The sequence below is a fragment of the Megascapheus bottae genome, chromosome 7 (assembly GCF_031878675.1).
Source record: "Megascapheus bottae isolate mThoBot1 chromosome 7, mThoBot2.hap1, whole genome shotgun sequence".
Taxonomy (NCBI): domain Eukaryota; kingdom Metazoa; phylum Chordata; class Mammalia; order Rodentia; family Geomyidae; genus Megascapheus; species Megascapheus bottae.
In genome coordinates, this window is record NC_143515.1 from 6,215,046 (window position 1) to 6,240,899 (window position 25,854).

General features: G+C 39.2%; 1 protein-coding gene and 1 pseudogene across 35 annotated transcripts in view; one reads left to right on the forward strand and one right to left on the reverse strand.

Moving 5' to 3' along the window:
* The window catches only part of Map4k4 (mitogen-activated protein kinase kinase kinase kinase 4), a 168,224-nt gene that overhangs the window by 103,930 nt on the left and 38,440 nt on the right, over positions 1–25,854 (reverse strand). The gene's annotated exons all lie outside the window — the stretch shown is intronic.
* On the forward strand, positions 1,308–1,842 carry LOC150060210 (cytochrome c oxidase assembly protein COX19 pseudogene; annotated as a pseudogene).

Genomic DNA, 25,854 nt, shown 5'->3' on the forward strand with positions numbered 1-25,854 from the left:
ATGTTCTTGGTTATACCTCTTTTCAATTGGCAGGAGTGTTCCTGAGCTGACACTTGAAAGAATTTTTGCAACATTCCACAGAGTTCACCAAGTTTAAAGAAATGTTATTGGATATCCTTTTTTCAACAGTGTGAACTGCAACTTTAAGATACAGTGTTTGTTTCAAATGGGAGATAACTGATTAAAGATAAGCCCAGGGAGATACTTGGCTCTTCCAGGGAATAAAATACAAGGGATCTATTTCAAAATGATTTTCAAGTGGCTGAGAAGCCAAGCACAAGCCTGTAAGCTTCCAAATTTCTCCATCCGGGGTCATGTCTGAGTAAAGCCAAGGACAATACTTAGTCGATGTCCTTTCAGACTTTTGAACCCTAACATAACAATATCAGCACAGTGACAGCAGGGTTTGCTGGAGGGCTTGCCCAGCCTTGCCATGTCATCTGAGGGATAGACTGGGGAGACCCATTGAGAAACCTTGCTGAGCTACCACTGACCACAGACAGGAACAGGACCACCATCAATTACAAGTTATCAAGCTGCTGTGTTTCAATTTTAGGACACTACAAAATCATGCAGGGATTCTGCTTATAATGAAAGGACAGAGATCAGGGTACACTGGGAGTCTGCTTATTACAGTTTCCACTTCAAATGATGTATCCATCTTGGATTCTATGTACCTCAACTAATGGGAATGAGGGAACAGTAGTTGTAGGTCTCCCTCCTGTAACAACTAGAAGCCCTGTAACAACCAACTACTCAGCCATTTTGCATGGACTCTGCAAGTTAAAAATATAGCAGAAGTAATGACATTCTACTATGGAAGTTGGCTCAAAGGAAGACATGAAAAAGTAACATATTTATATAACTAAGCAGAGACAAAGATGCTGGTGTAAAGTTCTGAAGGCCTAGCCCATTATATAATACTAAAATGTTCTAATGTTACTTTCTCATCTCCTTTAGATCCCGGTGTTCTACATAGTTCCCTTGCAAGTTATTCATGAGATAGAAGATACTTTATTCTTGCTTCTTTCCCCATTCTGCTCACTCATTTCAGTAAGAGCATATCCTTCCTATAAGATCAAAACTTTCTGGGTATTTCAAATGTCTTCCTCCCATCAAGCCCAATCACAGAGCCTCAATCTTAAATATACAATAAAACAACTTGGAAAGCTCAATACGAATTCTTTTAAGTAAGATGTGTCTCTTACTGATATAAGCCAGTTGGTGAGGCTATCTATCAACTCCCAGATTCATAAGATCTTCCTCTAAAGCAAAAGTCCCAAAGAGGCTTCTCAGAAGTCGCAGTCATGTCGACTGCCATGAACTTTGGGACCAAAAGTTTTCAGCCCGGCCCCTGGATAAGGGCAGCTTCCCCCTGGATCACTTCGGTGAATGTAAACGCTTTAAGGAGAAATTCATGAAGTGTCTCTATGACAAAAATTTTGAAAATGCTTCGTGCAGAAATGAATCAAAAGAATACTTAGAGTGCAGAATGGAAAGGCAGCTCATGGCACAGGAACCATTGGAAAAGCTGGGCTTTGGAGACGTGAAGGACAGGAAGACAGAGTCCAAGAGTGAATTTTAATGAGGACGGATTGTGTTGGTGTCCATGGCATCCTAGGAGGAGCATGTGGCTCTGAGGCCCGCGGCCACTCCCTAGGGAGCTAGCCAGGCATCTCCCTATGAACTCCTTCAGATCACTGTCCCTTCACACCTGCATTGTCCTCCAGTGGCTGCTCTTTGTATCGTGTATATCACAAGGTCCTGGGTCTCATGGTGGAGTCAGGAACCCTAGAGGGGTGTCACATTCATCAGGGCTGTCACAGCACACATAGAGTCCCTGTCTCCTGGCCCAGTGTGCCCATCGTGCTTCCACACTTGCCTGTCACCCTCTCCCTAGCCGGGTGCCCTCTCCTGTGCCAGCCAACTTTATACTACTGGGATTTGAACTTGGCCTCCTGCTTGTTAGGCTGGCATTCTACCTCTTGAGCTATCCCACAGCCCTTCCCCTCCCCCAGGCCCTGAACTCAGGGCCTGGATACTGTCCCATTTGAGCCACAGCTCCACTTCCAGTTTTCTGATAGTTAATTGGAGGTAAGAGTCTCACAGACTGTCCTGCCTGGGCTGAGTTTGAACAGTGATCTTCAGATCTCAGCATTCTGAATAGCTAGGATTACAGGGTGTGACCCACCAGCAGCAGGCTGATGTATGGGTATAATCCAAGGGTCATTTTCCAACCTGTATCAGTCTATTTTTATAAAATGACTACATACATACTTGGTTCCTATCACTCACATGTCATACCCTAAGTTGTTAGTATGTGCAAGTCTCATGTGGGCCTGTGCACCCTCAGAACTACCCCTCCCCAGGCCCTGCAGGGCCCCTTCTCGACTCCTGATTGGCTGATGGAGAAGGTAATTGGCCAGGAGGGAGGGAGCAGGCTGGTAGCCTTCCTGATCTGGGAACTCTCCCTTTCACACAAAGGTGTGAGTGCTGAGGCCTGAGAGGCTTAACAGGCCTCTGCTGCCTGTGGACCCAGGCCCTTTCTGTGATAGGTGGGCTTTCTTAAGCCCCTCAAGTACTTTCTGAAGCTAGATCTGTTTCCTTGTGTCCATTAAGGGTTTAGTCAAGTGGCTGGCACAGTGTCTGATCTGCCCCAGTGTACTCCAGATTGGGCATGCTATTGATTAATGGTGTCATTAGTTTCCAGCCAACCAACCATTGGTAAGAGCTGGATGTAATCTATAGCCAGCTCTAATCCCAGCTCTCTGGAGGTGACTGCAGATAACAAATTCAAGACTGTAAACAAGACAGTGGTGCAAACAAAAGACTATGGTGCAAGTGGAAACAACTGAATGGCTGATCAGTAGGGAAGGGACAGCTCTTCCTTACTAATTCTGCCTTGTGTAGAAGACCCCTGGGGCAGAATGTCCAGTATGACAGCCACTACAGAGCATCATATGACCACCGTGGTGGCTGCTGACAGGTCAGATACACTGAATTGTCACAGAGCCACACAAGGAATGAAGAGCTTCTGATGCACATGGCCACTGCCAGGAAAGCTTTGCTAAGGTGTGCCCACACCACCTGGCAGACAGGGTGTTGCCTGCCCAGGAGCTTTAGTGGGGGAAATGGCATCCTGAGCAGAGGATACAACACACAGCAGGCACCCGACTCTTCAACTGTCAGGCCCCGACTCCTCAACTGTCAGGCCCCTCAACTGTCAGGCCCCGGGGACCAGGGTACTGGCAGGAGCTGTGAGGCCCAGGGCCTGATTAGTAAGGGATCCTGGTCCAGTCTTGGGTGCCTGCAGGTCAGCCTGGTGTGGCCAGAAGCCAGGTGGGCCGCCTCTGCCCTCGATGGGCCAACATTCTGTTGGGTGAAGTTGTTTTGAAATAAAATGTTGCAAGTATTTTGTATGAAAAAAAAAAAAGTCCCAACGAATAACTCAAACTCAAAATCATGACTCTAGACATTTCTGAATGGGAATCACAAATACTACAATCTTAGGCCAAATATATGAGAGAAATTATATATATATATACACATATACATATATGTCAGATGCACAATAAAAAAAACATGCCATAAAAATTCTGGAAAAAAATATTCTCATCATTCTTTATTCCTAATTATCTCATCCATGTTGCTTTTTGAAATTCTATCATGGTAATGACTCCACTGGTATTTCTATTTAAAAAGAAACTCATAACAGGCATGGTGGCAAACATCTAAAATCTACACATTCGTGGGAGGCAGAGACAGGAAGATTCCAGGTTCCAGGCTAGCCCAGCTAAGTTTACACCAGACCCTATTTTAAAAACTGACAACATGGGCCAGGAGTTTAGCCTAGTGGTAGGGTGCTTGCCTAGCATGCACGAAGGCCTGGGTTCAATTCCTTGGTTCCACATACATAGAAAAGAAAGCCAGAAATGGTGCTATGGCTCCAAGGGGTAGAGCTCTAGCCTTGAGAAAGCCCAAGGACAGTGCCCAGGCCCTGAGTTCAAGGCCCAGGACTGGCAAAAAAAAACCAAACACTGAAAACAAAAAGGCCATGGGAAGTAAACACAAAGAGACTGATATGTGTCCCCAGAATTGACCCAGAGGCTCCAGTAGGCCTTTAGAGCCCTTCATATTTCACCTTTTAAGACATTGATGACCACGCTTTATGAGATATACTAAGTTTGGTTTTTTCTACAATTTCAAAGATTAATTCAATGTACAAAACAGGAGAGCAAGTTTTCCCAGAAGCAGCTGAAGGTCTACTGAACCTGGCCAGTATAAAGTATGTTCCTTGAGAGGCAACGTATATCAAGCACTTTCCACCTAACCTTGGAATTATTAAACAAGAGGCAAAAGGATCGGAATAGCAAACAAATACCTTTAGAGGAATTCATATAGGTATCTGTGAAATGAAAGCACTATATTCTGTATTTTTAATTGTGAAATTGAAAAAGAAAAGAAAAGGCCATAGATATAATAGGATATATGAGTATGAAATAACTGGATTCAACATTTGCTAGTATTGTATCTATTTCCTCTAGTAAGACATATTATTTCACACTAATCCATTTCAAAATAGTGCAGACATCAAGACACTTCCTTCCCAAATATATTACCTAGCCACTTTCACAGTAAAGACAAGTAATAATCCCTGTACCATCTACTATTTGTCTATAATCATACTCATTTAATTTTCGGCTTATTTCTACAATAATTCTAGGACTGTTTTGACTCCATGGCAGACTCTTTGAAGAAAGTAGGGCATTTACTTTACACAAAGTCTCAAATTTAAATTTGCCTTTATTCCCTTGTGTTACTAATTTGTTCCTCTAAGTGACAAATTTACCTTTAATTCTGACTAACATTTTGGAGAACACTTCATGAATAATGGTATATACTTCCACTGCACTACAACAGATGGCATGTCAGATTATCCAAATACATATAGTAATCCAGTTAAGATGAAAATTATTTTCTCTACTGTTTGTGAAAGAAACAACATAACAATAGTCAACAAAGTTTTGAGAGGCCATTGTTTTGGACAAGTTTTCTATACCATAGTCTAACAGAGCAGACCAAAGCAAAATGAAATCCCTGTGCTAATTCTACAGAACCCAATAGGCCAGTTTTCCAAAAGCACAGGAGACTTTGCTCTACCTGAGTCAGCATAACAAGTCTTCTCACTGTAATCCTATCATAAAAGTCACTTCTTTTTTGTTTTGTTTTGTTTTGTTTTTTGTTGTTGTTTTGGTTTCTCTTATAAAATTATATTTTTTAATTGTAAAGATGATGTACAGAGCATTTACAGTTACATAAATAAGGAAATCAGTATAATTCTTTTGAACATTGTTATCCTTTCTCAATTTCTCCCTCTATCCCTTCCTCCTAGACTCCTTCCCCCTCAAGTTGTAAAGTTCATTTCCAACATAGTATCTTATGAGTATCACTGATGCATTGGCTCACCCTTTGTCATTTTAGTATGCCATATTCTAAGTCAAATATATTTCTCACAAATGTGTGTGTGTTTCATATATACAATGATCATTGTAACAACCCCTGGGAGGCAGAGTGGGACACGACAAAAAATGTTCTCATTCTCATTTTACCAATGGGTATTTGAGCTCAAAATCAAAGATTTATCGAGGAACACTAGGGTTAAGTTTCTAGTAACATGACAGTGTAACAACTTCTCTAATAAAATGACATCTATTTAGGAACAAGGTTCAATTTGGTACAATTCTTCAGAAACACCTTTACATGCTGTGCAAAGCTATACATGCACAGCATTCATGTTGTGAGTGCATGTGCATGTACAGTTTTATGCACAGAACACATATTTGCACCTACAAAGCCTTTAAAAACCCATGCCCTCCTATTAAATACAAATAATATATATATAAGTGTGTTAAATAAATCCTTTCTAAAGAATATCAAACCCAAATACACTTCCTACTTAAGACTGTGTCACTACAATGTCACATGAGAAAGAACCAGACATAAGAGAACTGTCAGAACTGACTGCTGTATGCACAGACAAAAATCAACATTTTGGCCAACAGCATACTTAGGGTCTTGCAGCTGGCCTCTCTGGCCTCACTTCCTTCTCTCCATCCATAGCCTCAGGCTGGAACACTGGTATTTGACATTCTGTCTTATTTCCTTCCTTTAAGATTGTTTTAAATGTTTCAGAAGAATTCTTTCTAGGTTAAACTAAAAATTAGAAAATTGGCCTAGTTTATAGAAACCATTCCTATCCGAATGTTATTAATTCATCTTACAAAAACTGACAAAATATTTTTCACATTTTGTCACATTCAACTAAGCAACTGCTACAGCCTAAAGTACATGACCACTGAGGCCTTCTACACCAGACTTATTATTAGACTTAAAATTCTTTTGAAAGTCTATTGGGTTCCCATGGCTCACACCTACAATATTAGCTACCCAGGACACTGAGATATGAGAACCGAGGAGACAGATCCTTGAGACTTTTATCTCCAAATAACCAGCAAAAACTTAGAATAGAGTAGAAAAGTCAAAAGAACATGCATGGCTCTGAGTTCAAGCCCAAGTACCACACTGAAATTTCTTTTAACAATCCTTGCAAATCTTACTTTACCCATATTAACTTTTGCTAGAAGATACAAAGAATTGTACACATTTTTAGACTTCTTGGTAACATTCTAGTTATTCTCCAACCAAGAACAAATTAAGTGAAAATTTACTTAATAAGCCCACTAACTAGGCCATCAAAATCCCAGAAAAATCACAATCATCAGGATAAAGTACAAGAGCAAATGATACACCTAACCATCATAAAGGGGAATACTAACAACAAGGTGAAGTGGTTATGCTGGAAACCAGTTCCTATCACACTATAGAGCAGTGCTAAAAACAGCTTCCTTTAATCTACGGGCTGGCATGCAACGTAAGTTCTGATTCCTGTGTCTCTACAGTATTCTGTTCTGGAGCTTTGTGCTTAAAAAAAAAAAAAAAAAAAAAAAAAAGTAGGATAGATCAATCAATGTCCCTCCTAGTCCCCAAGTTTCTAGCCCCAAATCAGAGCAGAGGCAGGCATCTGAGCTTCAATGAAGCCACTCAAGATTCTATACTGTTCTGGTCTTGCATTACTCACATCTAGCTACCTATAAACTGATGATCAGATTTTACCTTATCACAACTGACAACCCAGTCCTCATTTGCCAATGAGAATCACTCATAATGGCTGCTGGAAACTAGCAAAAGGCAAACTACTACTTTCCCATAATCCTTTCCTCTCCTCATTCCAATGAGATCTACATAGAGTCCAAACACCAAGAAGCCCAGGAACGGGGACCTCATACCCCTTTGCTAGTCCCAGTGAGACAACAGTACAGCTTTGTGAAACACATGCTTGGGGGGAAGGGGGGATTCTTCACAGCAATTTAAAATGAGGAAATTGCATTTCTTGCCAGACTTTTGTTAAAGGGCTCCCATTTAGATGGTCATGCCCTTAATAATCTCCCCCTGTGCCACTTTAGAGGTTTTACCTCCAACTACTCAGCAGATGGTATCAAAAGTACTTCTGTACTCAGGGTTGAATGGGAGTATGAGGGCCTAGGCCAGACAGAAGTTCTATTCAGAAGCGCCTCTTTTGAAATCTCCTCTGGCTTCTAAATCTCAAGAATTCAAGTCACTGCAAGAGAAAATCTCACTGCCTCGAGGGGATGGTGGAACAGGGGACACTACCAAGTGTGTTTCCTATGAAGGCCACCGATTTCTTGCCACAGTCAAGATAGGTTAGGCATCCTATGGAGGTTCCTTCTTAGGCATCTGGTAATAGCAAAATTCCATATCCTTAGTGAGGATTCCTGATGCCGCCGGTCACTGCCATTAACATTATGCTTAGCCAGAACCCAATTTTCCATCACATACTTTTAAATCTGGAAAATGGTCGTACTTCACAGGTACTCCCGGTTCTGGTTTTCCAGACAAGGAAATGGAGTGAGGGAGATCAGATAAATTGCTCAAGTTTACAGATGTTGAGGAATTGCTCAAGAGTCTACAAAGATGCAGCAATCAATCAAGGCCACTGCTCTCCAGCCACAGCTGCCTGGATAAGTATAGGTACTGCATGAACTCATTGCAGGTAGTAACACATGTGGCTAAACAGTTATTGAAGTGCTACTTTCTCCTGAAAGAGCCTATCCTAATTCTCACTGTTTTTATACTTAACTACAGAGTAAGGGGAAGCCTAGGAAAGGCAAAAACTGAGTCATTTCTGTATCTCGAACAATTAACATCATGCAGACACAAAACACAGGACACTGGGTGGCCGATAGATAAACTGGCTTCAGTAAAATTTCATATGCAGCCCTGAAAAGGAAAACAAGCCACCACTATCCACAGTCTACATGATAACAAAAGAAAGCACCTCATAAGAAAAATAAATAAAAAAAAGAAAAATAAATAAATCTAACAAAAGCAAACCCTAAAACTTTATAGAATCTTAAAGTGCTTTGTGTATACCAAAAACATACAAAAATCATGTTGCCCCAATAGCACTTTTACTTCTAAAGCAAGTCCTAAAAGCACAAATACTTGACTTTGAAGTTCTAGGTATTATTGCCTAACTATGTTCTTCTGAAGAGTTCAGCTCCAAAGATCGAGCCAGTTCTTTGGCTTCAACCTCATCTATTTTAGCTAACTGTCAACATGTTAAACACTCAGTTTCAAGTAATGAAACTACTCTTTTCTTTTCTTTTTTTTTTTTTATTGCCAGTCCTGGGCTTGAGCTCAGGGCCTGAGCACTGTCCTTGGTCTTTCTCAAGGCTAGAGCTCTACCACTTGTGCCTCAGCACCACTTCCGGCTTTTTTCTATGTATGTGGTACCGAGGAATCGAACCCGGGTCTTCATGCATGCTAGGCAAGCACTTTAACCACTAGGCCAAACTCCCGGCCCATAACAAAACTACTCTTATCCCAGTGTATGTGTTTGCACCGATTTGTACATATATATGCATGTATATATACATGCATATATATGTAAGATTCACACACAGGTAATATTCTGCCAATATGCATCTACTATTTTTTTTAGTAGCTTGATATTTTTATTTTTTTTAATATTTTTATTGTAATTAATAAAAGGGTTACATGATATTTGCAAGATAGAAGGTGCATTAATTCACGTGTAGACTATCTCATCTAGTTTCTAGTTCATATACTATTATGTGTGGAAGTCACTGCAAGATGCTAAATAGTATGAGAAAATGACATTATTTTAAAGATATTAAATGGGAGAGGGGAAAAGGGAGGAGAGTTGAAGAAAAAGCTCAATTAATTTTCTCTTCTATTAGTTTTCCTTCACAAACACTTCCTTCCCTCTCCCTTTCTTCTCAGCTGGGAAATTCACAAACTCAAGAGGAAATGCCAAGGAGATGGTGTCATGCAAGAATCCTTCAAGAAAAGGAAAATAGATAAGAGCTCTTTCTAGGAGAAAAATGTCCAAGGAAACTAAAGGAAGCAAACTTTGTTCTCAAACAGAAAAGCCTAAGTTCAAAGAACCTTTTCAGCCCATTGACCACTAACACAAGAACTCTAAAATAAAATGGCAACAGTTCATTATCATGTAAGGAACTCCAAAAAGATCAATATCTGTTTAACTCCAAAGACATGTCACATTATTTGTAATGCCTATATTTCTGACCTCTGCCAAGTTTCTCTAGCATTTTCTTTCCTCTCTTCAGACCAGAAGCTTCCTAAAAAGAAAAGCACATAAAGCAAAACTATAGGATCATTGGTTAAGATCCTCAGCGGAATGGACGACAAGCCTAAATCCTAGGAGAGTTTTAGTTTCCTTTGACCAGGGTCAATATAAACATATAAGCACACAATATGATGTCACTGACAATGTACATGATGTCACTGACAATGTACTGTCCTTAAGTCTCTCTGTGTCATTCATTTTCAAATAAAGGACTCAACATAGCATTGCAATCCAATCACCAGTTATGATACATGACTTACTATCTTCCAAAAATAGAGGATTTCATGACTATATACCTTAACAGATAATTTTGTCTGTCTTCTCATATAGACTATGTTCAATGGTCTGTCACTACTACTATATATATAGTTTACTGACCAGAAATTCTGGACTAGAGTTAAGTTTTTTACTTTTACCATTTGAGAACTTCAGATTCCTTTTCTAAAAGTCTCATGTAATATTCACTTATTACTTACTGATAAGGTAGTATCAATTTTTATAAGGAGACAGACATACAGATTATATACTCTAGTGTTGACTACATAGTCTAGTTACAAAACGGATGATTTTAAAAGAATGAAGTTAATATATCATTAACTTGGCAGTAATTATTGCCAAACAATAGCTATTTCAATTGTTTTCTAATGACACTGTAAACTGAGTGAAATAAAGTCATCAAAGAGACCCTCCCCTCCTGCCTTATGGATTACTTTTGAACAGAGTCTGGATAATTTTTTTGAGTGGGGGGGGGAGAATTCTGGGGCTTGAACTCAGGGCCTGAGCATGATCCTTGGGCTTTCTCGAAACTAGAGCCCTACTACTTGAGCAGCCACAGCACCACTTCAAGCTTTTTCTGTGTATATGGTACCAAGGGATCATCATGCAGGCTAGGCAAGCATTCTACCACTACGCCACGCACCCAGCCCTGAGAGTGTGCTTTGCTTGAAACTTGAGAATTCTACTACTCTATTCTGCATGTGATGAAAATGCAAACCACAAATAATGATAGTGTTAATGCAAGTCAAAATAAGGTACCTCGATAAAGCTTTTAGCAGAGTAGAGTAGTTCATTTGTAAATGGTGGAGCTGAGATCTGAGGATCAAGGTTCAAAGCCAGCCTGGGCACCAAAGGACTTGAGACTCTTATCTCCAATTAACCTCTAGAAAATGGGAAGTGGGGCTTGGCTCAAGGGGAGAGTGGTAGCCTTGAGCTGAAGACCTCAGGGACAACACCCAGGCCCAGGGGTAGGGTGATAGCCTTGAGCTGAAGAGCTTAGAGGCAGTGCACAGGCCCTGTGACCCACCAAAAAAAAAAAAAAAAAAAAAAAAAAAGTTTAAGCAAGCCCTACCCATCCACAATATGCAATTCTAGCACTAAAGCTGAGTACGCATGACACTAAATCTATTTTAGAGTGAAGCAAAAGGAAACAACCGTATTTGAATTTATTTCATGCTTGTTTCATTCACTTAAGTACCAATAATTGTTCTTTCATGTATGTATTTATGGTTCAAAACCCCAAGGATTCACAGTGAAAATATCTTCTTTCCAATAAAAATGCTGAGTTGTATTTTAATAATTTCTTCCATTGTAATAAAGGGATGAAAACTTAAGTATGTGTTGCAATCAAATCCTTATTGACAACTGAGTCAATCCTTCAAAGCAAAAAGATACTGCCTAATTTATGGTATATGATTCAGTTTAAGTTCTGTTACATAATTCTAATGATTTAAAAAAGAGTATCGCTCAGAAGGAGAGATCATGGTGAGGGCTGGTGGTTTATACCTATAAGCCTAGCTACTCAGGACGTTGAGATTTAAGGATCTCAGCCAGCCCAGGTAGATAAATCCTCAAGATTCTTATTTCCAATTAATCAGAAAATTTTAAAACAAGGAAGTAGAAGTGTGTGATGTGGCACAAATGGCAGAATTCCAGTCTTAAGTAAAAAAAGCCAAGCAAAAGCAGGAGGCCCTGAGTTTATGTCCCAGTGTGAGTACATATGGGTGGATGTGTGTGCACGCGCTTGTGCACAAACACACATACATCTTCTATTTAAAAAGAACATTTTATCTAAAACTAAAGAAAAAACAAGAGTAATGTGAAAAAGTATGTCTAGAAAACACAACTGACTTTGCTTATAACTAATAAAATAGCCAATGAAAATAGTAACTCTGATAAATTTTGAAACTTCAGGGTATGCATAGTTTGCCTACATGAACAAAAACATGGCTAAAGTTATTACAGACAGATAAGCACTGACTAATCAAAATACAGACAAGCAGTAAACCTAAGTACCTGTTTGCACAAACTGCCCTTTCTAGCAACTCAAATACACTAAGCAGGTCTAAATCAGCTATGCGTTTCAATGACAGAGCAGTCTGCTCTGTAATACAGAAGAGGGAGGAAAAAGAAGGGGAGAGGAAGAGAAGAAAAAGGGACAAAACTACAGGAAAAAAAGATTCATCTGTTAGTGATGGTGCTCAAGGTTTCACTTCAGGAGTTGCAGTCCCTTCAACAAGGTCTCAGGTCAAGTGCTAATTTGCATGATAACTTCTACTAGTAGAGTTCCTCTGGGATCAGAAATAATAGGAGAGATGGCACAGGGGAGGCATAAAAACAACTAAAGGCAATAAAGTAGATGGGCCAGCTTTGTCTAGGCAGCAATTTATTTCCCAACACTGGTCACATGAATTCCAAGTAAGCAAACATATTTTTTAAAAAATTTCTCCAGGAAAGGCACAGAAAACTTTCTAGAATATTAGCACAGATTACAAGAATATTTCACTTAAAAAATAAGATTAACAATAAATTAAAATTTTTGAAAGCATTTGATAAACCTTGTCATTCTAATCATTTATGATTCCCAAACCTAGCACAAGGTCAATTCCTAAGTAACTTCTCTTAGTTAATATAACAAACAGAGCACAAGTGCCTATATGAACAAAAATTTTCCAACAGTAAGCACTCTCTTTAAATTCTTCCTGGAGCAAAACATAAGTAAGAACAAATACATTTGTGTGCTGTTACTAACCTGTTGAGACAATATACAACTCACTGGTCAATCAATATTAATGCTCAACCTCCCTGTCCCCCTTTCCTCTTGATGTTGAATTTCCCTTTTGGAAACTCCTAAAGTAAAAGCTTTTCCTGAAAACAAGACACTTATCACCTGTACTACCAGCTAACAAACCAGCTATAATCCCCACAGCATTTTCCAAAAGATTTGGCTTTAAGTTGCTCTGCTTACTACAAACTTACATGAACACTGTACTTCAGATACACTGTGAAGAGACCTTGAAAGAGATTTCCCATAGAATGGACTAGAAATCTGCTCAGTAACATTAAGACGTGAAAATGCATTTAATGTTCTAAGGGCCCCTGCAGAGAAGATTCCCTCTTCCTGTAACAGCACTTCACATTCTCCTAAGAGAAAAATATCTAACAAACAGAATAAAGACTGACAAGTGTCAGAGCACTAGCCATGAGCAAAGAAGCCAAGCAAAAGTGTAAGGCCCTAAGTTCAAACTCCAATATCAAGGTCTTAACAATAAAATAGAAAAGCAATGTCATTCTTAGAGACTTTTTAATTACCAGAAAGAAAACCCCTGCCATGCTGAGCTGATCAATCAAATGTGAACCCTGCTTCACTTTACAAGAAAGAGCCATCAGTAACCAAGTCCCCATGGGCTGGCTATCCACCCTCTTAACATGAGGACTATGTTTTGGTGGCTCCTTGGAAAGCCCATGGAGAAAATTCCAAGAAGCAGAAGCAGATAAATACCTAAAAAAGTCATTAACCTCAAGATGGTTTAACTCTGCAAGTCACCAAAGGCTGAGATAACAATTCCATAACAAACATAACTGATTAAATCCAAAGCAAAGAGCAAAATCCCTAGCTTTACTGGCAATTTCTGTAATGAATATTGCTTACAATAGATTATCTTCTAGACCAGAGCTTGGAAATGCTTTTACTGGGTACAACAAAAGTCAATGAACACTCGTGGGCAAATGGCTAGAAGGATAAAGTGTTAAATCTAGTTCTCCCACTGTTGAATTCCTAATCCACTGTATTGTGTAAGTCAGAGCCATATGAGGCCATGAGATGTCAACCACTAGATTTCCTATACTCTAGGACTCAACAAAAAAAGATAGCTATACACACTGCTTTGGAAAGTCCTACAAGGAATCCATTTCCACACACCCCCCCCCAAGCAGCACAATGAGATTGTTTGTGTGCAAAATGCCAAAGGCACATTTCAAAAGCCTTTATTTCAAACAAAGATTTTCTTTGAGAAAGGGTGTTACAAGGAGAAAAAAGACCTACTGGTGTTGAAGGCAGTGAGCAAAAGTGATTTAACCATTTCAATGAAAGACAAATCTGGAGAGGTTTTTAGGCTTAGCAAGAGGTGAAAACACAGCTCTGTCACTAGCTACCTCTATACAATCTCAGGAAAATCACACAAGAACTTCTGAGTCTTAGTTTCAAAACCTAAAGAACAAAAAATATACAGCCAAACAAACTGTTTCCATTGCTTTAATTTGAAGAACTAAGTAAGACAGTGTGTGTACAAGTATGCTGCTCTATAATTTCTGGCATGCACAAAACACACAATAAATTATGACTACTGCTATGATCATCATTTTCTCTGTGACAAAAACAGACTGGCATTGTCCTGTGGTCTGCTTCTGCTCTCCAATATGATGACTCCATCTGTGTGAGGCTGCCAATGGCCCCTGCAGTCAGAGCCTGGCACCAGGAGAAACAGCAAAAACCTCCCGAGTCTACCACAGTTTCATATGCAGACATGGGACAAGGGCTACAGTAATAATGATATGGAATGTAGATATGGCTGGTAAAACTCTTAGAGCAGTTCAGTGGAGTGAATTCCAACTCAGTATCTTCAAGCTTTATGATCCAGACAGTTAATTTAATCTTGCAAAGTGTCCAGTGTTCTCTTTCTATGTAAAACATGATATTTCAAACTAATCCTTGCACTTGAAGGTATCCTGGAATATCTGCTTCATGCAATCCACATCATTCCATTTCTTTGCCTCCTCCTTTACCTGGGAACTTCCTAATGCCAAGGGACTTTGGCATAGGGATTGAGCTTGTTAATAACTATGACCAGAAAATGGGCAGGGTGTTAAGTGAGTAAGAGCATAAGAAAATACAGGTTAATATGGGGAGTGGCATTCTCTCCTTATCCAAGAATGAACCAATGTGAAGCTGTACTAATGAGGTAATGCCATCTTTCTTATAGATAAGAACCTGAGTCACTGGGAAGTGAATTGCTCAAAGGCCAGTTGGTGCACTGACAATATAGCCTGGGAAATCTAAACCTGTATGGTTCAATGTGGTTCCTATGCGATTTTCAGATTTGCAAGAAATGTTTCATTTACAAACTAGGTTTTCAGTATCTTGGGGTGACTTCCTTTGTCTTGGTGCATGGCACACAACTTACAATTTCAATGGAAATTTGTCTGAATCTACTTTACAACACTAGAAACAGGAGGTTCCACAAGAAAACAACAAAATCAAACATGGAAACTAAAAGACCATAAACACAGCTCTCCGGTATCATCGGGTAACATGGCTATGGCTCACCTGTACACACCAGTCACCTGTCCTAAGAGGAGGAAACTGCTCTGAAATAAAATATAAAGCACTGACAAAGAAGCAGAAGAGGGCAGCTGACCTCCCTGTAGCTGGTGAGCATAGTGATGGCTCTTTGAGGCAAAATATAACATGAAGTAACTTGAGCGTGAAAAGCAACTTGACACGAGATCTAAATAATATTCAGGAGTTATTAAAAGTACAAAACACTCAGTTATAAATGTGTCCTTTCCGATTCCTTCACTCACCTCCCCTTCTCACCCACCCTTCTCTTTTTTCCCCCATCATTCCTCTTCCTCCTTCTACACTCCTGTTCAAATAGTTTCGCTCAACCCTTCCTAACTAGCACATTTCAGGGAGTTCCACCAAACATCTTCTTTACACAGAAACTTACATAGAAACTTCAGGTGCATGTAAACCCAAGCCATCCAACTAGGTTAAGGGACTTATTGCCAAAGCTTCCAGACTCTGTTCCTCAAGTATTCTATGTACAGGTGTCTGCATTCAGGCCTCTCAAAGCTCATCTGTCTTCAAATGACTGTCCATTTACAAATTCTAAACCCCTAACACAATTCCTAATCAAGTATGTCATATATCCACAGGCAGAGTTGTTGTGTGATTCACACTCATTTCCCCGACCACACTAACTGCTCAGCTGTACTGAGGCAGGTAAAGGCCACTGGTTACCTTGGATCTAAATACCTAGAAGCAGCTCAGGCTCAAGGGCTCAGTAGGTGCCCAATAAACACTTGCTGAACAAACAGAATCCTTAAGTAATCACCTATTGTCTGAACCCCATCCTGCAAATAGGACCTAACTCTTTCTCCATTTTTATTAGCATGCACTAATTGTACAAAGGTGTCTCACGGTGACATGTTTCTATAAATATATAAATATACTCGCCCCTCTAATATATTTTATTAGTCCTGACTTTCCTTTGTCCTATTCAGAGTATTTAATGGTTTCCATTATGCTATCTTCATTTATCTCTATGTAATATACTTTAAAAGACACTCTCCAGAACTGTCTCCCTACCCTTCCCCACTAATCCTCTCCAGGCAGAGTCCCATTACCCTCATAGTCTATGATTACTGTTATCAATTTATGGCTAGATTCCCCAATATAAGTGAAAACGGTTGATGCTTGGCTTTTTGAGCTTGGCTGCTCTCTCGCTTAGCATGGTGATCTCCAGTTCCATCCATTTTGCTTCAAATAAAAACATTCTTGTGACTAATACTCTGCTGTTTATGTATGGCACATTATCTTTATCTATGTTTCAGCTGTTGGATACTTAGACTGATTCCACAGTCTGGCTACTGTAAACAGTAGCTGTAATAAACATGGGTGTGTAAGTATCTATCTCTATTGTTAAGTTGATCTCCACTACTTCAGAGTATATAACAGAGTAATTTTTTGAGAAATTTTCATCATGACTGAACTAGTTTACATTCCCATTAATAATATATGTTGCATCCCTACCTCTGTATCCTCACCAGCCCTTGTGCTTTCATGATGAGACTTACTCTGACTGTGGTGAAATGAAATCTCCATGTCATTTTGATTTGTACTTCTTTTACAGTTAAAGATATTGAAGTTTTCTTTATGCATTTGTCAGCCATTTGTATTTATGAGAATTGTCAATTTATTTGTCCATCTATCAACCGAGTTATTTGTTACTTGGTGTTTAAAATTTTTTCAATTCTTTGTACATATCTCACCTGATAACAATATGTATATGTAAAACTACAGAACAGTGCAAATGCTAATTCCTAACTGAAATGCTATTAAAACCCTGTCATACTTTCCAACACACAAATAGGGAGGTGGGAGTATCATTAACACCAACAGAACAAGAAAGTCTACCTAGCTCCCTACAGGAAGTGCATCCATATTCTCCCAAGCTGCAGACCTGGTAGGCGGTGCCAAAAGTCAAAACAAACAAAAGCAAAATGAAAACATAAAAGGGTGGATTGCTTATAGTAGAAATTAAAATATCTGAATATATAATTCTGCCAACCCCTTCTATGGCTGAGATTATCCTCCTAACCTAGCCATGTGTCTCCATTCTTTATTTCTAAAAGCAAATCCTCTCATTGTATTCCAAGTTCAGAATGAAGAAATAAACAAAAATTGTGTGGGCATATGAAAATTCTTCAGTAAATTCACCATCTAATTAAAAAACAATGGATTTGAATCCTAAAGCAGAGAATGATACCTGTTCTTCATTTTGGTTTCCTTGCTTATTTTTCAGTAAGTATCTGAAGAAAATTACTTCCACATACACATGCAGACAAATAGCCCCACACACAATTTTTAAGGGATGTCAATGCAAAACTACTTAGGGTATTTTACCTGCTCTGAAGATTATGCTAACTTCAGAAGACAAAAAGTAAGACAGAGCTTTTACAAAGCCCTCTCTCTAACTTTGTCTGGGAAACCCCAAGAGACAAAACAAGACTCTTTTTATACCAAACTTGTAGGTTGTAGCTACTCCTCTGTACAATAAGATATAGACAACACAATACCATGCATCCAACATATCAATGTGCTAGTAAAGACATTAAAAATATATCTGTTCCTCAGAAGGTAATGAGACTATCAAAGCTAAGGATAAAATTATTACTCACTGCTTCTGTTTCTCAAGGACTCCAAAGCATTTTTGTCACTACAACTCAGGATAGTTTTGCCACAGAGAAGCAGTTTCCCTCCTTAGTAAAATCAAGGCCAGTGCAAAGATTAACCAAACTTACTTCCTGAACCAAAACCAGGCAGAATTAATTAATACTGAAGTGATATTCAGGAACTTTCCTGTCAGTTGGTTAATTTGTTCTTTAGGAAACTTCTGTAATCCCTTTATAAGGTTTAGGAGGAAAAAAAGAAATCCCTTAGAGGAAGAAGAAATGAACAAGAATGTTGAGTCACAACATCCTATTGTCTATGCCAACTGAGCTGTTAATTTGTGGTCACTTGCTGCACAAACCATCTCTAATTAGAAGATCTTTCCCTTTAAAGAACTCTTTAATTGCTCTTGAAATACCTACTCCAACTATGGGAACCAGATTCATCGCTCTCTCTTCAAATCCAAAGAAATGACCAAGGATATGTACACAAATGAGGCATTAAAATAAGCTGCAACATGTAGTTTTTATTTTTCTATTCTCATCCTAAATTTTAATAGTAATTCCTTGAGATGCCAAGCTCAAACTGTGTCTGAAGGAAAAGAATAGAAATACAAAGACAATGTTTTGTTTACCTAAGGTAGTAATAATCATTTTGATAAAATAAATAAATAAAGGTGGGAGCTGTTCTTGGGGCTGGGAGCATGGGCTAGTGGTAGAATGTTTGCCTAACATGCACAAAGCCCTGGGATTCGATTCCTCAGTACCACACACACAGGAAAAGCCAGAAGTGGTGTTGTGGCTCAAGTAGTAGAGTGATAGCCTTGAGAAAGCTCAAGGACAGTACCCAGGGGCCCCAAGTTCACGCCCCAGAACTAGGAAAAGAGACAGAGAGAGAATGAGACAGACAGACAGACAGACAGAGAGAGGCACTCCTCCTTACTCTATATCTTAGCAGCAATACCTCTTAGACTAGAAATCTTGAGTGTCATGAAAACTCTTGTGTCATAAAGTGAGGTACAGGTGGACAGCCCTCTTCTAACGAAAGGAAAGCTCACCTAACTAAGGTTCCAGCAGACAAATGCCTGGCCCTGCCATCCACAAAGGAGGCACAGAGCAGCTTAGAACTCATATCTTCTAAGCACAAGGGATTTCAGAACTCTGGGCTGATCAAAATGCAGGCTCTGAAAATCTACTATCTACAATTCAGTAGGTACCAAAAAAAAAAAAAGGAAAGAAAATATTTCATTAAGTAATAAAGACATCGAATTCTCTAAATATGATGGTCTAGATGTTGTTACCAAGCACTTGCAGGTGACAGATCTCAACTGAGATGTGCTGTAAGTACATACTATACTATGCTGGATTTCCCAAATTAAAGAATTCAAAATGTCTGATTAATACTTTAATCTGTTAAATGGTATGCTGAAGTAATTAAACTTTGGCTATAGTGAGATAAATAAACTAATCTCATTTGTTTATTTTCACCTTCTTTCTGTGTAAATTCCATATGGCTCCCATTGTGCTAGTAGATAGTTAAGAGTCAGTAAGGCAACAGTCTTCAAGACTTCCTACAGCATTACATTTCATCAATCTAGAGCAAATTTTACAAGGAAATATTAAATGATCTCTTTCTTCCTTAACTGGATTTCTCATAGTCCTTAGAAGAAGAGCAAAGAAAAGAGCCTTATGAAAAAAGGTCTACCTTCAACACATTTCTCCTCTCTCAAGAATTAACTGTTTCAGTCGGACACTGGTGGCTCACACCTGTAATCCTAGCTACTCGGGAAGCTGAGATCTGAGGATAACAGTTCATAGCCCAGGCACGAAAGCATGGGAGACTTTTTTTTTTTTTTTTTTTTTTGGTCCATAGTGAGGCTTGAACTCTGGGCCTGGGTGCTGTCCCTGAGCTCTTCAGCTCAAGGCTAGCTGTCTACTTCTTGAGCCACAGTACCACTTCTGGCTTTTTCTGTATATGTGGCACCAAGGAATCAAACCCAGGGCTTCAGGCATGCTAGGCAAGCACTCTACCTCTAGGCCAAACTCCCGGCCCTGTGAGACTCTTATCTCCAAATACCCACTAGAAAATGCCCAGGCCCAGAGTTAAAGGAGCATGAACAACACCCCCCCCCCGTACCCCCAACCAAAACGAAAAATAAAGAATTAACTGTTGTCAGGAGTGATAAAAAAAATGAAATGTCTGATCATGTCTGAGGTTGGGAAGGTAAAAGAAAAACAGGTAACATCTTTGATTAATAAAATTCAGATACTGTAACAATATGAGATTAACCAATGGGCAACAAAAGAGAAATATCATAGCACATTAAGAACAACAATCATACCATATAAAGCTCTTGTTTCCATATCCTGGAGATCCTTTCATCATATATGGCCTTATGTATCCAGGTTTTGCACTATTGTAATCCTCTGCAAGGAGAGTCCTAGGTGTGTACTAATTATTACAAATGAGGGAAATCATTGAGCCTATGTCCTTTAGGTCTGGCTTACTTCACTTAATATGATTTTTTCCAAGTCTTTCCATTTCCTTACAAATGGGGTGATATCAATCTTTCTGATGACAGCATAGAATTCCATTGTGTATAAATACCACATCTTCTTTGATCCAATCATCTACTGAGGGGCATCTGGATTGGTTCCATACCTTTGCAATGAACATCGTTGTGCTAGTGGCTTTAATATGTCTTTGAAATATGATTTCTTCAAAGAATTAGGGTCTTAGCCGGGTATGGTGGCTCACGCCTGTAATCCTAGCTACTCAGAAGGCTGAGATCAGAGGATCAAAGGTTCAAAGCCAGCCCGGACACAAAAGGACCTGAGACTCTTAGCTCCCCCCTTTAACCTCTAAAAAATGGGAAGTGGGGCTTGGCTCAAGGGTTGGGTGGTAGTCTTGAGCTGAAGAGCCCAGGGATAGTGCCCAGGCTAACAGCCCCATGATGAAAGAAAGAAAGAAAGAAAGAAAGAAAGAAAGAAAGAAAGAAAGAAAGAAAGAAAGAAAGAAAGAAAGAAAGAAAGAAAGAAAGAAAGAAAGAAAGAAAGAAAGAAAGAAAGAAAGAAAGAAAGAAAGAAAGAAAAGAAGAGAAAGGAGGGAGGGAGGGAGGGAGGGAGGGAGAAAAAGAAAGAAGAAAGAAAGAAGAAAGAAGAAAGAAAAAAGAAAGGAAGGATGAATGAGTGAACGAATTAGAGCCTTAATAAACACTAGATCCAAAAATGAATGGCTAATTAATTATCAGTCAGGCATCAAGACAAAGATCACAGCTCTGGTAAAATTCCATTTACCATGTTAGAAATATTGCTTGCCACACACATATTAATTCTAACATAAATAAATAAATAAAACAAAACATAATATAGGGAAAGGGGAAGCACTAAACAACATCAACTGGCTTAGCTCAGTATGCATACTGAAGAACCACCTGACCTTACAAACTTTTTCCGGCTTTCCTAAAGATGCACTGACATAGAGATTTAACAGCTCACAAATGGGCTCTTCAGTGTGCTTCTAATTAAAGAAAGATTGACTTGATGTTACTGTAACCTCCCCAGGCCTTTCAAGCAGAAAATTTGAGTCTAAATAAGAACTGAACATTAACAGGTATTTCTATCTTTAAGAATCTGTTTTAAGTAAATAAAACCTCTTTAAGAGGGGGATAGGGAGTGCTAGGCCTGAGAAAAGCATCTCTCTGACTTTAGAATTTAAAATCTGAAAATGGGCTTGCTCCTTCAGATTTCAGATTTCATGTGCCTGACAAAGTTAGGGGAAGAGGTAAACTGGGTCTCATCAGTTCACTCATGAAAGGAATAGTTAACAACTTTTCTACCACTTCAGGAAATAACTTAGGAATGAGACATCTGTGTGTAAAGCAGTAAGCAGTCCCTCCTTACTTCCACGCCCCTTCATGAAAGCACTACAGCAAGAAAACTAAGGGGCAAGGCCTCACATGCATCTTGAGCTCCAGTCTGCCTCAGGAAACCAGCCAGAATGGGACTCTACAGAAATAAGGCAGTGACAAAGGAAATGGAAAGGGAATACTAATAACTACTTTCTCACTCATTTAGTCTCTTTAGTCTTTCAAACCAAATACGGCACTAAAGTAAAAGGGCTTTGGCACACTTAATTATTTTAAGTCTCATGAAGTGAGAAGACAAGAGCAAAGAAACACACACACACACACACACACACACACACACACACACAAGGGTGAGGTAACTGAAGAAAGGTAGACATACTATGTGGTACAGGAAGCCAAGAAGGCCGGGGGGAGGGGGCGCCAGGGAAGAGTTTATTTTAAAAGATTTCAAGAAAACAGTATCAGTCCAAACAGGTCCCTGACAAGAGATACTACCTAGGTTAGCAGCCAGCTTTCAGTCCACAGCCCACCTGCCTTGAGCTGCTGCTGTCTCCTCAGAAGGTCAGAACCTGCTGGTGCCTGATAAGGAGGTCTCCCAGAGAAATCCCAGGCAACCAGGGGCTGAGGCTCAGATTCACTTGAGGATGGCATTTGTCCTCTAGAGTCAGGATAAACCCAACCCAACTCAGGAGCACAGGACTTCATTTATTTTGTTGTAAAGATGATTATACAAAGGGGTTAGTTACATAAATAAGAAAATGAGTACAATTCTTGTCAAATGTTGCCCACTATCCCTCCTGCCAGTCCCCCTCACCCTACCCTCCGCAAAGTTGTAAAGTTTATTTCCAATATAGTGGCTTGTGAGTATTACTGTTGCAACTGTTCACCCTTTGTCCTGTCTCACTATTTGTGATTCCCCTTCCCATCTCCAATCAGATAAACATGTACAAACGTTACCAAAATAAAATACAGTGACAACAGGGGGGAAAGCAAAGAAAGAGAAGAAAGAAAGAACTGAATACAGTACAGTTAAAAAAACTCTTGTTTCTATACTTTTAGTTCATTTCAATTAGCATTTTATAAGGTCATAAGGTCTTTTGTAGATAGCTATTGAGCTATTGTGATTCTCTACTAGAACTATCCTAGATATACACTAATTATTACAAATGAGGGAGATCAGGCACTATGTTTCTTTGAGTCTGGCTTGTTTCACTTAATATGACTTTTTTCTAAGTCTTTCAGTGTCATTCTTTCTGATGGAAGCATGGAATTCCATTGTGTATATGTACCACATTTTCTTGATCCATTCATCCATTGAGGGGCATGGGTTGATTCCAAGTCTTGGCTATCGTAAATAATGCTGCAATAAACATACTTGGAGCACAGGGAGGACTTTAAAGGGACATTTACAATTCTTCTTCCCTTCCAAATGGCAAGACATACTGGAGCATGTTCACACAAATCTCCTGTGCTTTGTAATGTCTTCTTATAAAAACAAGAATCAATCTAAATAATGTACCTTCGGCTTTCAACAGTAATGAGGAAGAGCTCTTCATATACTCTAGAAAAACTTAATTGTATTCATCTGGTGACATGGATGTCTGCTTCAAAATGACCATTAACTCAAAAAAACAAGAAATGAATGCTTATTTTCTAATCTATCATGTAGCACAGTAGCAATAATAGTTATAGTACCTAGCTATGAGAGAAACACTTGACAAAATAATGTACGTAACCTTCACAACCTTATTAGTTACTAATATTGGTTCCACTTTCAAATATGGGCACTCAAAATTAGAAAAGTGAATTTCACAAATATACACAACTAATTATAGAACAGGGACTCACACTGAGAACCTACCAACAACAGTTTCCACCAATAGTTTTCAAACTTTTCCATCTGAGAGCCATTCCTGGGCTTGAGCTCAGGGCCTGAGCACTGTCTTTGGACTTTCTCAAGGCTACTGAGCCTCAGCACCACTCCCATTTTTTTTTCTATGTATGTGGCATCAAGGAATCAAACCTGGATCTTCGTGTATGCAAGACAAGCATTCTACCACTAGGCCAAACTTCTGGCCCCCATCCCAGTGCCTTTTAACAGACATAAAAATAAAAAATAACTCTCAAGAATTTTTGTTCAGTGGGATCATATATACCTAATATTACCACATTAGAAACTAAAGCTGCTTAATCAAGGAAAGGAAAGCAAAATATAATGCATCCAATTTAGTATGGATAAAAGAATCCCTCATTAGCATGGAGATTATATTCCTAAGGAAGAAAAATATCTATTAAAAGTTTATAATCAACAGTGAACAGGGTCCTAAAGTATCACCAATATGGATCTGATTCTCAAGATTCATATTTTAACTATAGCCTTGGGTAAGGTAATAAAACCTAAGTATCTGTTTCATCATCTGTAGTAATAATGATTAATGTGAGAAACACGATGTGGCCTATAAACACTCAAATATTTACTATAATCATTAGTGTTATTAGGAGGAGCCACAGAAAGGGAGAGAAAAGGACAGAAAGAACTTTCCAGTTCCAGAAAGCTTAGCAAGTTTTTCTTAACAGACTTGTTTCCTTCCCTTACCCTAAAAATAAGGTTTTCTCTGTGAATAAGGGAAGGACTTTGCTTATGCTGACAGTGACAACTCAAACCTATTAAAACCTATTTTAAAGGGACAGAGAGTTTGGCCTAGTGGTAGAGTGCCTGCCTAGCATGCACAAAGCATGCATGTTTCCTCAGTACCACACACACAGAAAAAGCAGCAAAGTGGTACTGTGACTCAGTGGTAGGAAAGCTCAAGTGGTGAGAAAGCTCAAGTACAGTGCCCAGGCCCTAAATTCAAGTACAAAGACTGCCCCCCCCAAAAAAAACTTACCTTAAAATTATATTTTCCTATTTAAATGTCAACGTCCCTGTATGTCTTCTCAACAAACTTCAAAACAATAGTACTTGTGTATATTAAGGTAAAAAAACACTGCTTCAAGATTTTATTTTACTAAAAGAGTCGATGACCTTAACTGTGGGGGTCTAGATTTCTATAAGTTAGAGGTATAACGTATAATTAGACAACATGGTAATGTGAGCTTTAAAGTATGATGGTTAGGGCAGGGGGTGAGGGGAGAACAGCTCAATGATAGCCAGTTACCTGACACTGTAAAGCTTTAAAAATCAGGAGATGCTCCACTGAAAGCTCAATAGTACCTTCCTTCCTCCCAGAATACTCAAGGCCTCCTAGGCCTATCAACCACAGGCCCCTAGGGTCTGGAGACCCAAACTTTCAATGGTGCTTCCTCCTCCCTTGAGTGTAAAATACTGAGAAGGACTGTCCTACCTAACATTTACAAGGTTTTCTTCACTTACAGGTTAACAGTCAGGATCCATTCTGATTTCCCCAAGGTCTCTCCTTCTCCCACAGGCTATAGCTGTTTTCTCAAATAAAGTAATCTGAACAAGAAAGTGGTTATCTCTAATCTTAATCAATTCTGAATTAATGTCTGGGACTTAAGAAACTCATTGGAAAATTTTATCTACTAATAGATTTTAGAAAAATTTTCTGTTATTTTGTTTTATCTTATTTAAGTCTATACAATTAACCCTATTCTAAAGGGCATTAAATATTCAAATATTCAGGCTGAGACAGTGACAAATGCCAGGGAACTTACATTAAAAACCCCAAGAACCCAGCACAGCATGCCAATATTAAAGAAATAATGTTCTATTGGGCATGGTGCTACACATCTGTAATCCCAGCACTGGAGAGACTAAGGGAGAAGCACCATGAGTTCAAGGTAAGCCTGTGATCCGTAGTGAGACTGTGTCTCAAGAAGGAGGAGGGAGGGGCAGGAGGGGGGGGGGAAGGATAGAAAGGGTGGGAGGAGGAAACCTAATGGTAATGGTCAGTTTCGGCTGAATTATCATATTTTTCAAAAGCCTTTTAGAAACAAGTAAGTTTTCATGAAAAAAAGCATTTGCAAAACTCCCACAAGAACATA